The sequence below is a fragment of the Vidua macroura genome, chromosome 12 (genome assembly GCF_024509145.1).
Source record: "Vidua macroura isolate BioBank_ID:100142 chromosome 12, ASM2450914v1, whole genome shotgun sequence".
Classification (NCBI taxonomy): Eukaryota; Metazoa; Chordata; class Aves; order Passeriformes; family Viduidae; genus Vidua; species Vidua macroura.
In genome coordinates, this window is record NC_071582.1 from 3,125,926 (window position 1) to 3,138,736 (window position 12,811).

General features: G+C 48.6%; 1 long non-coding RNA gene across 1 annotated transcript; it reads right to left on the reverse strand.

Annotated features, from left to right (window-relative positions):
* Positions 1-894: 894 nt before the first annotated feature.
* On the reverse strand, positions 895-5,849 carry LOC128813387 (uncharacterized). Its single transcript, XR_008439024.1, has 3 exons — positions 5,753-5,849; positions 4,396-4,511; positions 895-1,080 (listed from the first exon to the last, which is right to left on the reverse strand). It is a non-coding gene; the product is annotated as an uncharacterized LOC128813387 (long non-coding RNA).
* Positions 5,850-12,811: the final 6,962 nt, after the last annotated feature.

A 12,811-nucleotide genomic window follows, 5' to 3' on the forward strand; every position in this document is an offset into this window, starting at 1 on the left:
TCCTGTCCAAGCTTCCCAGCCATGACCCTCGTCCAAAGCTGTCTGTGCTGAGCTGACCCCACAGTGAAATCAGGGCTGTGCACAGCGGGGCAGCTCCGGCATCCCTGCACGGGCCAAGTCACCTCCTCTAAATAAAAATTCCTCTGCCTGCAGCACAGCACGGGAGAGCTCCTGTTCCTGTGCCAAAGGCTGCCCAGGCCTCTCTCCCAGAGGCACAGCCCTGCCTGTGCTTTCAGCTCCTACACAGCTAAAGACCAAAGTCTGAATATCAACCACTTCCTCTGTGCTCTGCTGTACCAGCCTGGCAATATTTGGCCAGTTCTGAGGAGTTCTGGGATTCTGAGATGTATTTCTGCAGGGAGATTTGCTACACAGCTGCCAGCAGAAGAGCTGCCTCTGTCCCTCCCTCCAACAGTGACACCTCTGCTCTTGGGAAGTGCTGCAAAAGGGGCAGATCATAGAATCAGAAAATCCCAGAATCCCAAACTGGGATTTGGGTTGGATGGGTCCCCCCCAAACTTGGGTTGGATGGGTCCTTGAAGACCATTTCATTCCACCCTTGCTGTGGGCAGGGACACCTTCCACTCTGCCAGGTTGCTCCAAGCCCCATCCAGCCTGGCTCTGGACACTTTTAGGGATCCAGGAGCAGCCAGAGCTTCTCTGAGCAACTGGTGCCAGGGCCTCTCCACCCTCATAAGGAAGACTCTCTCCCTAATGTCCCATCTAATGCTGCCCTCTGGAAGTGGGAAGCCAGATCCTATCATGCCCACACCTCCCAAAGCCAGGTGGCAGCTGCAGATTTGGAGGGTGAAGGGGGTATTTATAAATAATTTATATTGGGTTTATAATCTCATAACCAGGGATCTAAATTAGCTCCCCGTGAGAGGTCTTGAACAACCCACAAACCTGAGGGTTGGTGGCAAAGATATCCTTTGTGGCATAGGTATCATCCTGCCACGCTGCCATTCTGGGAATGCTGGCACTGACCTGTGCACACCTGGCTCTGGATAAACCTGCAGATCCAGCTCAGTCCGTGGCAATCAGAGCAGCCCTGTTCCCTGCTGAGATCCAGGTTGGCAACTGAAAAGAAACATTCAAAATGTGCATTAACACTGTTTTAGGGGATGGGCACCACCACAGGGACAATGTCCAGCACTACAGAGACAATGTCCAGCCTGGCTGACACACAGCACAAAGCAGAGTTGCATGACTGTGGTAAACTGCAGCTCAGGCCTAGCTCTGACTCATAAAGCCAGGAACAGTTCTTCCCAAACAACAGCACCTTCAGCCCAGAAACTGCTGCAATCCACATGGGAAAACCTCCTGCTGGACCTTGGAAGGCCAAGGAGTGAATTCCTGATCCAAAGGCCAGCAAGCTGCCTCAACACCACAGGGCATGGTCTGGTTACACTGGTGCAAACACCTGCACCAGCAGTGACACACACACCTATGCATTTAACATTGCTGTTTTCCCAGGCCTCAGCTGCCAGCATAATGGATTGGGAATGCACATTTAAGGTGGAAAGCATTCCTGGAAACTGGCTGTTCTTCAAAGGCATATTTACTGGATGTTCCAATATCCATGACTCAATAAACATACAGCAATATTACACTGGCTAAAAATATCTGGGATAAAAGAAGAGTGAAACTCCCATTGCTGTTTTATTTAATATTTTTATCAATGATCTGAATGACTCCATATAAATCCTTGTCATGGGAATGTCTGCAGATGCCAACGAGATTGGTGGGAGGGGAACAAGAAGCAGGATTGGGCTATCAATACACTGGGATCTGACATGAGTGAGAGCTGGCCACATGCCAGTGAAACATGATTTAAACAGTCAAACACAAGGTAAGAAATCTGAAACCAGAAACACAGGTTACACTCACAGGATGCTGCCTCGGAAAGGAAGAGTTTGGAAAAGGACTTGAAGGACGTTGGAGATTTGCCATGGCCCTAAAGCTGCCAGTAAGGGGGACTGTGATCCTTCAGTACTGAGAAGGGACAATGGATGATCCCAGCAGGAAGGATTCCTTCTGACACACAGCTCCAGGAACCTGCTGGAAGGCCATGATCAGGCTCTGTTCCTTCCTTAATGGAGAAGGGAAAAATACAGGAGCAACTCCGCAAAGCCAAACAGTGACTCTGGGGCTGGGAAATGGAAGGTGCCCAGTGCTGCCCTGAAGGAGCCCAAGGTGTCAGCTTGTCAAGGATGTGACTGAGACAGGACTTGGCCACTGCTCCAGGCACTGATATGGGATGGCAGTTGGTGGAGAGGACTCCTGGGAACAATGATACCTCTTCCAAGACAATTGCAAGTTTAACCTTGAAATAAAACCAAACAGAAACAGCCATGGAGGATGTCCAGCACTGGAAGAACTTTCCAGGGCACCAGATGAAATTACAAGGTCAGGTGTTTTCCAGAAGGGGCTCCTTAACTCAACTCTGAGAGAAATTATACAGGGGGTTGGTTACACTATGGAATCCTTGGATGACCATTCATAGTCCTTGCACAGGCTGTTTGGAGCAGGCATCTCTTTGTATTTGAAGGAATGGAGGAAGCCTGTGGAATGGCTCAGGCAGCCTGAAAGACTTTTCCTGGCTGCCTCAAACTTTACACAAGGGGATACTTCTGCTTAAGCTTTACATACTGTAAGTTATAGGGCTGTCTCTTCCCAAATTAAGCAAACAGAGATTCCCTCCTGCCAAGTGAAAATCTCAGTATCAGTTTCTCCAGTCCTCAACAAATCCTCACCAGTCTGGCTCTAGAGAAAATGCATAAAGAACCCCCGTCTGCTCTGAGTTCCAGCTGGGGAGCTGCACGGATATCAGCGAGGTTTCAGGGTGTAACAGAGCAGAAACCAGCTCAGCATGCTCATCTTCTCAAGCTAAGTCTGTCCTTCTGTTTCCACAGATTAGCTCTTCCCTGCATTCCCCCTGCACAGGATGCCAGCCTGGCCATGGCAGCAGCGAGCCGTGAACAGCGGGAGGTCCGGCTTCATCCAGCACCAGCTCCCACATCCCCAACAGTGGCAGCTTTTGTTCTCCTGGTTCCTGTCTGATCTCTCCAGCCCGTATTACATTCCTCCTTCAGGGCCCCCTCCAAAAGTTACTCCACAAAACATGATCCTGCTTTTCTATTTCAAATCCAGACCTGGCATCGGAGCAAAAATAAAAAGCAATCCATCATGGCACTGATGCACAAAGGTCTTTTTCCATCTCTGCCTTGGTTTGTGCAAGCTGAACTGTCACAAGCTGCTGTTTGGATACACAGGGAACACGTGGACTCAGGGAGGGGGATACAAGGGGTGTATTTCCTGGATAAAAAGGTAAATGCATTGAGTAAACTGATCTTACCTGTACAGCTTCCTGCCAAAGCAAGCTGTGAGCTCGTGTCACTGGGTGAGCGCATGTCACTGCTCCACTTCTCACTGCTCCCATTCAGTGCTGTGTCCCACTTGCCCTGTGTCTTGGCTCCTAAATCCCACGTCATCAGTGGCAACTTTTCCACCATAGACCAGATCTTTGGTTGAGTACCAGGTGCAAGTGTTCTCGGCAGATCCAAGTCTTCCCAGACAGTGCCATCCCTTCCCTTGGGAGCTACAATGATTCTAATCATGAAACAAGCAACTTCCTGACTGGGAGCTATTGCTTCCCTGGAACAACAGCATTTCAGAGTGAGTATGTTATCAAAACAATAAACCAGGCTGTGCATGTCCAGATTAACTTTCATCTGCTGTTTCCAAGAAGGAGGAGCTGCTCTGACAGCTCCCTGCACATCCCGTGCCTGTGTTGGTGTTTGCTTTGTCTGGAGCAGGGCAGCCTCTTTGAGGGGACTCTCCTGACCTTGCCAATTACTACAGTCAGGTCCAGGCTGCAGAACTGGAGTCCTTTCAGCCATGGGAAGAGCCCCAGAGACCCACAGAACCCACATTTGAATGCTCTAAGCAATGGGGCCAGACCAAACCTACCCCAAGTAATTCCTTCCGAAACACAGAGTGGACCAGCACTGGGCATTTCACTCCCCAGATCTCTTCATATTGCACCTTCCTGCTTCCTAGTGCAGGGTGCACCTCTAGGAAGCCTCTCTGCCCCTGCTTGTCTCTCTGCAGGACCTCATGGTGTTTCCCAGACAGCTAACACAGCCCAATTAGCTAAATCCCCCTCCATTCCACTCTGTTCTGGTTTAGCTAAACAAGATTGCCATAAGCCAAGAGAGGGAAGGTGGTATGATTAGAGCTCACAGTTTACCCACAGTTGTCAAGAGTAGCTATGGCTGCCCCATCCCTGGAAGTGTTCCAGGCTAGGTTGGAGCAATCTGCTCTAGTGGAAAGTATCCCAGCCCATAGCAGTGGTTGGGACTGGATGGGCTTTAAGGTCCCTCCAAACCTCACCAGTCTGTGATTCCATGATTATCCTCTTGTCTGTCAATACAGCCTGCAAAGGTCCACGCCCTGGGAGCTTGGCTTGGGTCATCAAACCTTCAGACTTCTCCTGTCTCTGTCAGGCTCTGAATAAAAGAAAAACTAAATAATCTAAAGAAAATCGAAATAAAATTCAGGCTCTGAATAAAAGAAAATCCAGAGCTGAGGTTCAGGAAGGGAACCATGTGTTCTCATGCTGGAGGCCCTGAAGGAAGTGGAGGTGAATTCCCATAAAGAAATTACCAGGATCATTAAGGATTAATAATTATCTTTACATCTGATAAGCTATTGGAGCTTTAATTTCCTGCAAGGTTTTTGTGAACCGTTGCGTGTACGACAAATTGTGTGTGAGCTCAGCCTGGCGTCCGCGGGCTCCGATGACAGTCTGGGTAAGATGTGCTCAGCCACCAGTTATTTTCCAATTAACATGGAGTTGTGGTGTGATGAGTAATCATGCACAGAGAGGGAATCTTAATTTGCCTGCCCTTAGAACAGGTTACTGGGATTTCTAATGGATGGCAAACAATTGCAAATCCTACCTAACCAAAATAACAGGGCCCTGGCCGGTGTCAAGTCTAATTTCACTAAACGCCAGGATCATTACATTCTCCTGTGGTGGTTGATTTTGAACTGGCACCAGGCATTAGTTATTCCCACTCTATGGGGATTTCAGATTTCATCTTTGCTTCTATCTTTGATTTATTGAACAGATTTCTTTTCTGGGTTAGATGTTAATATTTTTGCCCTTCTGCTAATGATAAGGTTTGCAGTTCAGTGTGTCACTGGTGAAGGAATCAGGAGTGTGGCATTTGGGTATGCTGGAACTGCAATTGGCCACCTTTAGACACTTCCACTGGCTCAGAAACATTGGTGTTCTCCCCCTTTGCAGAAATCTCAGTTCAAAAGCATCACTCTTCTCCCAGAAATGAATTCTGCCTCAGGAACTGATTTAAATCAGAGACCAAAATAGAGGAAAAACCACTTTTCTGTTATTTTCACTCTTCCCCTGCTCAGAATCTCATGCAACAAATCAGCTGCTACTTACAGAACATCTTCCCAAGACTGAGCTTTTTTCCTGTAGAGGCTGGAAGAGGAGGGCATGTCCCTCTGCCACTGGGACAGCACAGTCAGCACATCACTCCAGAAGCTGCTCCCAGTTACCTTCTATCAACCACTACTGGGCAAACATTTATGGTGGGAGTGTCTTAAGGACCCAAAAAATTTAAAAATTAAGGACAACTCTCTCTGTGTCCTGCAAGTGATTTCTCTTCCCCCACTCTCCCAATACAAAACTCCCCATCTCCACCCTAAAAACTCCAGTTTGTACCTCCAGCTCTGCAACTGCCACAAAGCATCTTGGTCCAGTCAGGATCATGTTTTCAGTCTCCCTGCATAATTTAGCAAGATTTTACTGCCAGAAAGTATTTTTTCTGCAAAAAAAAAAAGACCAGAAAGTCTTGTCTGATCCCTTTAGCTCTGTATAACTGCAAATGTAATGACCCTACATGCTGCTGTGTCCCGTAAATCTTTAATAAAAATATTAAAGAGCCCCAGCAGAGGGTCTGCTGCTCAGCCCCCTCCTCACTGACACTGACCCTGAGCTCTGAGCCTTCTTCCCTTTTTATTTTACCCTTTTCAATAATAGATTATTTTAACCTACATTTAGGGAGTTTGGACCATAATCCATCAGGCAAAATTTTCTTAAAGCCTCATGGACAACCAGATAGATTTATACTATCTAGCCTGATAGTTATTTCATTAGCATAAGTGATCAAATTAGTCTGACATGATTTACCTGCAATATATCCATGCTGACTCATTCCTATTACAGTCAATGTATTGGTCCTAAAAAAAAAAGAAAAAATTGAGCTGCAGACTAACTGTAAATGAAGATTTTAGAAGGACATTCCTCTGGAATCTCTGCCTCCTGTTATTATTTCTGTTGGGATGGAGCACAGCCGTTGTGGGGTTGTTTTGGGAATGGGCCGGACTAAAAGCAAGCCAGAGGGTACAGGAACAAGTGGAGGCATGAAAGAGCTATCACTGCAGAGAGGGCAGCCACAGTCAAGGATTCTTGACTCCTTTCAGAGAGAGACAGCACAAGGAATTAAGCCTGGCACAAGACACTCAAAGTGGGATTTATCTGATCTGATTTTTTACAGACCCTGACGAAGCACCTTGGGCAAGAGAGAGAGGAGCAGGTCCACCTTGGAGCTTCCAACCACAGGCCCACCATTGCCTTCTAATAAAACTACTAAAACACACCCCCCCAAAAAGCAAAAAAAGCTATTGCATGGCCAAACTATCTGTTTCTTACAGTTCATTTCCCCACCATGGTGGGCAATAATGTCCTCACCTAAAGGGTTTACCCACAGCTGAATGCAGCTGCCAGGCCCCAGGGAGCAGCCCCAGCCTGCAGGGATTGCTGCTGGCACAGGCACTCACTGGGGTCTGGGGTGCAATTCCAGCTCTGTTCCTGTCCTCTTGTGCCACCTTTAGGCACAGCACCTTCCTCCCAGAGCTGGCTTCCCCTCCCACCTCGAGCCTGCCTTGGTTAAACCTGAACTCTTCAGAGGACAGAGCAACGTGGGTATCTCCCAGAGTCCTCTGGGCAAATATGCCTAAATCTGCTTCCAACTCTTTCAGTCAAAGCAGTCACTTTTCTTTCATTTTGCTGTTGACTGAACATTCAGTTGAGATTCCTCACACAGGATTTAAAGATTGGAGAGGAGGGAGAGAGACTTTTTATATAGGCAGGTAGTGGCAGGGCAAGGGGCAGTAGTTCTAAACTGCCAGAGGGCAGGGATAGATGGGATATTGGGAAGGAACTGTCCCCTGGGAGGGTGGGGAGGCCCTGGCACAGATTGTCCACAGCAGCTGTGGCTGCCCCTGGACCCCTGGAAGTGTCCAAGGCCAGGGTGGACAGGGCTTGGAGCAACCTGGGATGGTGGAAGGGGTCCCTGCACATGGCAGGGGTGGAATGGGATGGATGAGCTTTAAGGTTCCTTCCAACCCAAACCATTCTGGTATTCCATGACTTGGGAACTTAACCACATAGCACAGGTAAATTAAATTTTGTCTAGGGAAGCATTTTGATATCAAAGGATGCTCCTGAAGACCTCCACATGCAGCTATTGGGTAACCTGTGTTAGCACCTGAATCATTAAATTACATTTTCATTTCAACCCTGTTCTCCAAGACAATGAAGCCACGTTCAACATGTGTTGGGGGCAAAGTCAGTCAAGTAGTTTTTAAATGGTCACAGTTGAGAGGTAAAACAAAGGTCCAGTCATTAAAGCATTGGAAAACTGGGCCTTTTTCACTACATAATCCTCTATCAAGCCTCCCCACTCAGTGGTTGGCACAGTAAAATAATATAGCCAGAGATGATATTTTTTTCCTCCTACATAAACTCTCATTTAGTTTCTCGAGGGAAAGAAAAACCTTTTAAAGCTCTTAAGAGTTTAAAGAGAAATAAAGTTAAGTGTGACAGTCTCTGAGGCGTTTCCAGCCTGCTGTGTTGGATCAAGGGATGAGTTTGGTCCTTGAGGAAGAACAGGCACCAGTTAGGATTCATCCCTGACCAACCAGCAAAATTCAGTGTAACTGAGGCTGGTCCTTAAGCACTGTTGACCTCAAAAGGTTTTAAGCACATATTTAAAATTATGGGAGGCTTTGATAACCTGGGACCTTGGTCAAATCCAAGGATCTCTCTAGGAAAAGAGGAGATACTGTCTCCAAGCACAGGACACACATGGCACTCCATGTAACCCCTGAATTAGCACATTAGTAACCCTGAATTGTGCCCTACCAGGAAATCTGAGTCTCTTCTCCATGGGCACCATCAGCATCATGGCAGTGCTGCAGGAACCTTCTCCTTAATTACATGGGACCTCTGGAGCAACCATGCACTGTGTAATTAGTCTCAAAATGAAGTATTTCAGTAACTTGCATTTAACAAGGAGTACTGCCATCCTGATTGACAGCCAGTGTTCAGCCACCATAAAAAGCTGTTCTTCTGACACAGGAAAACAGATTTTTCCTGCTTCTAAGGTGCTGCAGATTGGAGAATTTTTCCAGGCTTTATTAACATCAAGTCCTGTGTCCTTACAGATCTCAGGATCAGCACTGACAAGGGAGCTTATCAGGCAGAATGATCTCTGGAGCAGGTTCCCAGCTGGATTAAGCACTGCTGTGAATGGAGGAAATCAGCCCAAAAAATAACAGGGAAAATGACAGCCTTTCTGCCGTTTGACAGAGATCTTGCTTTTCCCTTTTTTCCCCTTGTACACGTTCATAATTTTGTAGACAGGTAATTACATGTCTGATGTAAAGACCACCCCTCCTAGTTCAGGCTTCAAAGCTGGCAGAATTCAGTTGCAATTTCATCGCAGCAATCACAGATCCAGCAGAAAAGCAGCTGGGATGGAGGTGGAAGATCTCACTTCCAATCGAGCTATTCAAGTGGGAGACGTGGAATTAGCCACAGAGCTGCTGCTCTTGCCTTTACCTCATCCTCCAAGCACAGGGGAAACCTGAAGGAATGCAGAGGTGAGTTCAGTTCTCCCCCAAGACAGGGATCCAGGCCACCCCAGCTCCCACCTGAGCAGGACTGCACCCAGCCTGCTCTCTCAGGAAGGTGAATTAAGTGGGGTGAACCAAGATCACCCTAAACCCGAGCCTGTTTACTACAGCCAGCTCAGCATCCCAGCCCTGCCATTCCCATCTCTCCCACCCCAGCTGTGGCTGGGGCAGAGCCAGCTCAGTCTGCCCAGCCTCCCTGCCCAGACATGCCCTTCCTTCCCCACAGAGCCCCATAGCCACATTCCCTTGGACTGAAAAACTTCTGGCAGGCAATGGCTGGCAGCCATGTGGGCCAGTGAGCACATGTTATTTGGGGAAGGCAGGAGTGAGGAACACCTCAGAATTTAGGGCATGGTAGCCCAATCTTCCAGCTTCCTCTGAAGCACTGAGTGGACTCTGCTCAGGAGAGGAGCTGGTGTAAAATTCAGAATCACAGAACATTCTGAGCTGGAAGGTGACCCACGAGGATCATCGAGTCCCACTCTCAAGTGAATGGTTCATACAGGGGTCAAACCCACAACCCTGGCATTATTATAGCACTGTGCTCTGACCAAGGGAGCTAATCCCCAGAAGAACGACAGGGAATTTTCATAAGGACACGGGCCCAGAGACTCTGGTCTGTTGTCATGAGCTGGTCTGGGGGCATCAGAGCAAGAGCTGCACTGCCAAGGCTGCCAAGATCAGGTGTAAAGGAACACATCAAACAAGCAGAGAAAAAAGCAGGAGTGGAGTGAACAAACATTTGCTTTAACAGCAGCTTCCATTCACCTGGATCTTGTCAAAACACCTTTATCTCATAACCAGCACTGCTCAGCATCAGCACCGTGCCATCCTAGTAGGGCAAACAAACCTTTCCACAAGATGTGAAGATGAAGGGAGAGAATAAAAGCAGCTTCACTGGTTTTCTAGTGACAGGATGGCCAGTGGAGAAAACTGATATTCCCTGAACAAAACCAAACACTGGATAGGAAATGAGCCCTGAAATTACCATCAGACATTTCCCTGTCTAACAGACGTTTGTTCTGGAGGTCTTCAGTCATTATTATTTCAGGGTTGTGCCTGGCATCAATTCTTTCTGACACATACACACAGAAAAAGCCAGAAATGTATCCCAACTGCTCCTAAGAAGCTCCAGCCCTGGGGACTGTTCCACTCCAGCCCAGGAGATCTGCTCACACCGTTACTATTCTTACCACTTTCCCAGCACCTTCGTTGAATATGCCTTGTTGTTAAGTCCCATTCTTGCCCTCCCAGCACAGACCCGTCCCTCCCTCTTTGCCAGAGCTTCATCACCAGGTGCTCTCTTGCCCAAACACGCTCAGTTCCCTCTGTCTGCTCCCCGAGCAAATGTTCCCTGGATCTATGATTACTCCAACCTGCTGCTCATCTCTGTTGGTGTGTGCACCTCTTGTCTCCCCACTGAGGTAGGGTCTGGTTTACAGATTTTTCAGGTGCAATTTCTATTTTATGAATAAAAGATCTGGTCAATCAGAGACATTGGAAAAAAGACACAGGAGCCTTGTCTCTGCTCAAACATGCCCAAAGAGCAAAAGCCTAGAATACACTGTGGATGAGCAGATAAAATCGGGAGCATCACAGCTGAATTGGGATGTCTGGTCACTTTAGCTCTGTCACAACTGTACCCTGCTGCTGCTGTTGAAGCCTCTCAGCTGCCCTTTAAAAGCACGTCCCTTTCTGAAGCTGCCAGCCCTTTGTTCCTCCCCAGAATAGTGTCCTGCTCGTGGACACAGGGGCAGGGCAAGGTTGGACACTGTGCACTGCATTGTACTGTCAGCCTAAATAGAAGCTGATGGGATAATAATTAATTGCAGTCTCCCTGTAATAAAAGACAAGACAAAGCCAGAGATATAAATAAAATCATCAAAGGGACTCACAGAATAGGAGCTGTGTCTGCATTTTGTGGGCAATTTACAAGCCAAAGGAAGGTTGGGAACCCAAGGACTGAAAAGCAATAAAAATCTATGGAGCCCTCACAAAACCGTGACAGCGTCTCGCTGATCTGCCTTGTTACCAGGCAGAGGTATAAATTCCCTCAACACCTCTGTTGTTTAAGGAGCTGGAAAGGGAAGGGGAAAGCAGGGCTTGAAGTGGGAGTGACCCTCAGCTCACTGAACCCCGCACAGCGGGGAGGTGCCCTCGGAAGAATAGAGGAGACAGAAGGCACCCAGCTCTGCTCCGGGGGCAGCCGGCTGCCAGCAAAGCACCAGCCTGGAAACGGAGGCTGCGAGCTGCGGGCAGCCCCAGGGCTTTTATGGAGACGTTTTTAACTCTCTTTGTGCCACGAGGGCGCCTTTCCTTATGGCCTGCACAAAAACAAACCCTCCCCTGACCCGCAACTTGCCGGGGCCAGCTGCCTGTCCCTGCTCCCCGGCTGTCACCGCCTTCCAGCCCAGGGGCAAGACGTGGTGACGAGGCACAGCCGGGCTCAAAGGGCCCCGACACTGCCCCGGTCTCGAGCAGCTGCAACCTGAAGACACGGGAGGGAGGAGAGAGGGGAATCCTCCCCCTGCTCCCTCCCCATGAAGCCGTGAGAGAGGAAAATGGATAGAAACGAGGGTGGATATGAAGGGACGGGAGGGCAAGATCCTCTGTCCCGTTTAATGCCTTATTCTTACTAAAGTAGGACAAACAGGTACCTCAACATCCTCAAAGCTGGTGACATGACACATCCCTCTGCTCAGCAGCCTGTCCTGATCCCCAGATCTTTCCACTCAGCCTCAAAGACAGAAGGATTGAAAGAAGATGACCAGGTGCTCTCATAAAAGGGGAAGAGGTACAGCCCTCCCAGACATCTGGGCCAGACGGCTGCTGGTCCAGGCCCCTTCTCCTGGGAAACAGGCTATTGTACATTCAGCTCATCTCCATATGGCCCTGAATCCCACCACAGAGATACACAGGCTTCCCTCCTTCATCCCTAATGTGGATGGAGAGGCCAGGAATAGTGGGAAATCAAGGAGGCACACCCTCAGCCTCTGTGGTAAAAGCTTTTCTTGCTAAGTGTGTGCATAGCAGGGACCAGCTGGAAGCACAGATCCCATATCCCAGCCCCACATCTGAGCTTTGTTTTGTGTTCCTGTTTCCTCTCTTCTCTGGCTTTATTTTATTTTATTTTTATTTTTTTTAATCCTCCTTTCAGAATCTTCTCTGGCTAAACCAAGCCAAGGTAAAGAAACAACAACTAATTAAAAGGAACTGACATTGCATAATGTCGTGTCGTCCCCCCCCCACCCCCCCCCCCCCCAAGGCAAACACGATCCTCTTCCCAAAGAACAAATAAGTCCTCAACTAAACAATGGCTTCCTTAATGGAGTCGGCAAAGTCTTTCTTCCACACGATCCCTAAACAACAAACAAAGCAACCAGAGAGGAAAGTCGCCTCCCTTTCCCTGCTCCTGCCTTGGCAGGACTTTCCATCCCCGCAGAAGCAATGCTAGTGGGAAAGGGGCTCTGCCTTGCTGGGGACCTGCTGGGAGATCAGCAGAGAGGGGATCATCACAGACCACCCCTGCCCTGTCCCCCTGCAGCCCAGCCTTGTCTGGAAGGAGAGGTGCTATGGCCCCAGCCAGCCCCGGGGGCAGCACAGCTCTGGCCAGCCCCAGGAGCTCAGGCTACAACTTTTGCCTTTGCTTCCAAGCAGGGCACAGAACCAAAGCTGGGTTGGTTGGATTTAGGGACCAAGTCTTGGATCTAAAAGGAGAAGCCTGTCTAAGCTGAGGGTCAGCCACACCTTACCAGTCTAAACAGCTCTCTCTTGTGAGCTCTTCTCTATGCTCAGAAGTTGA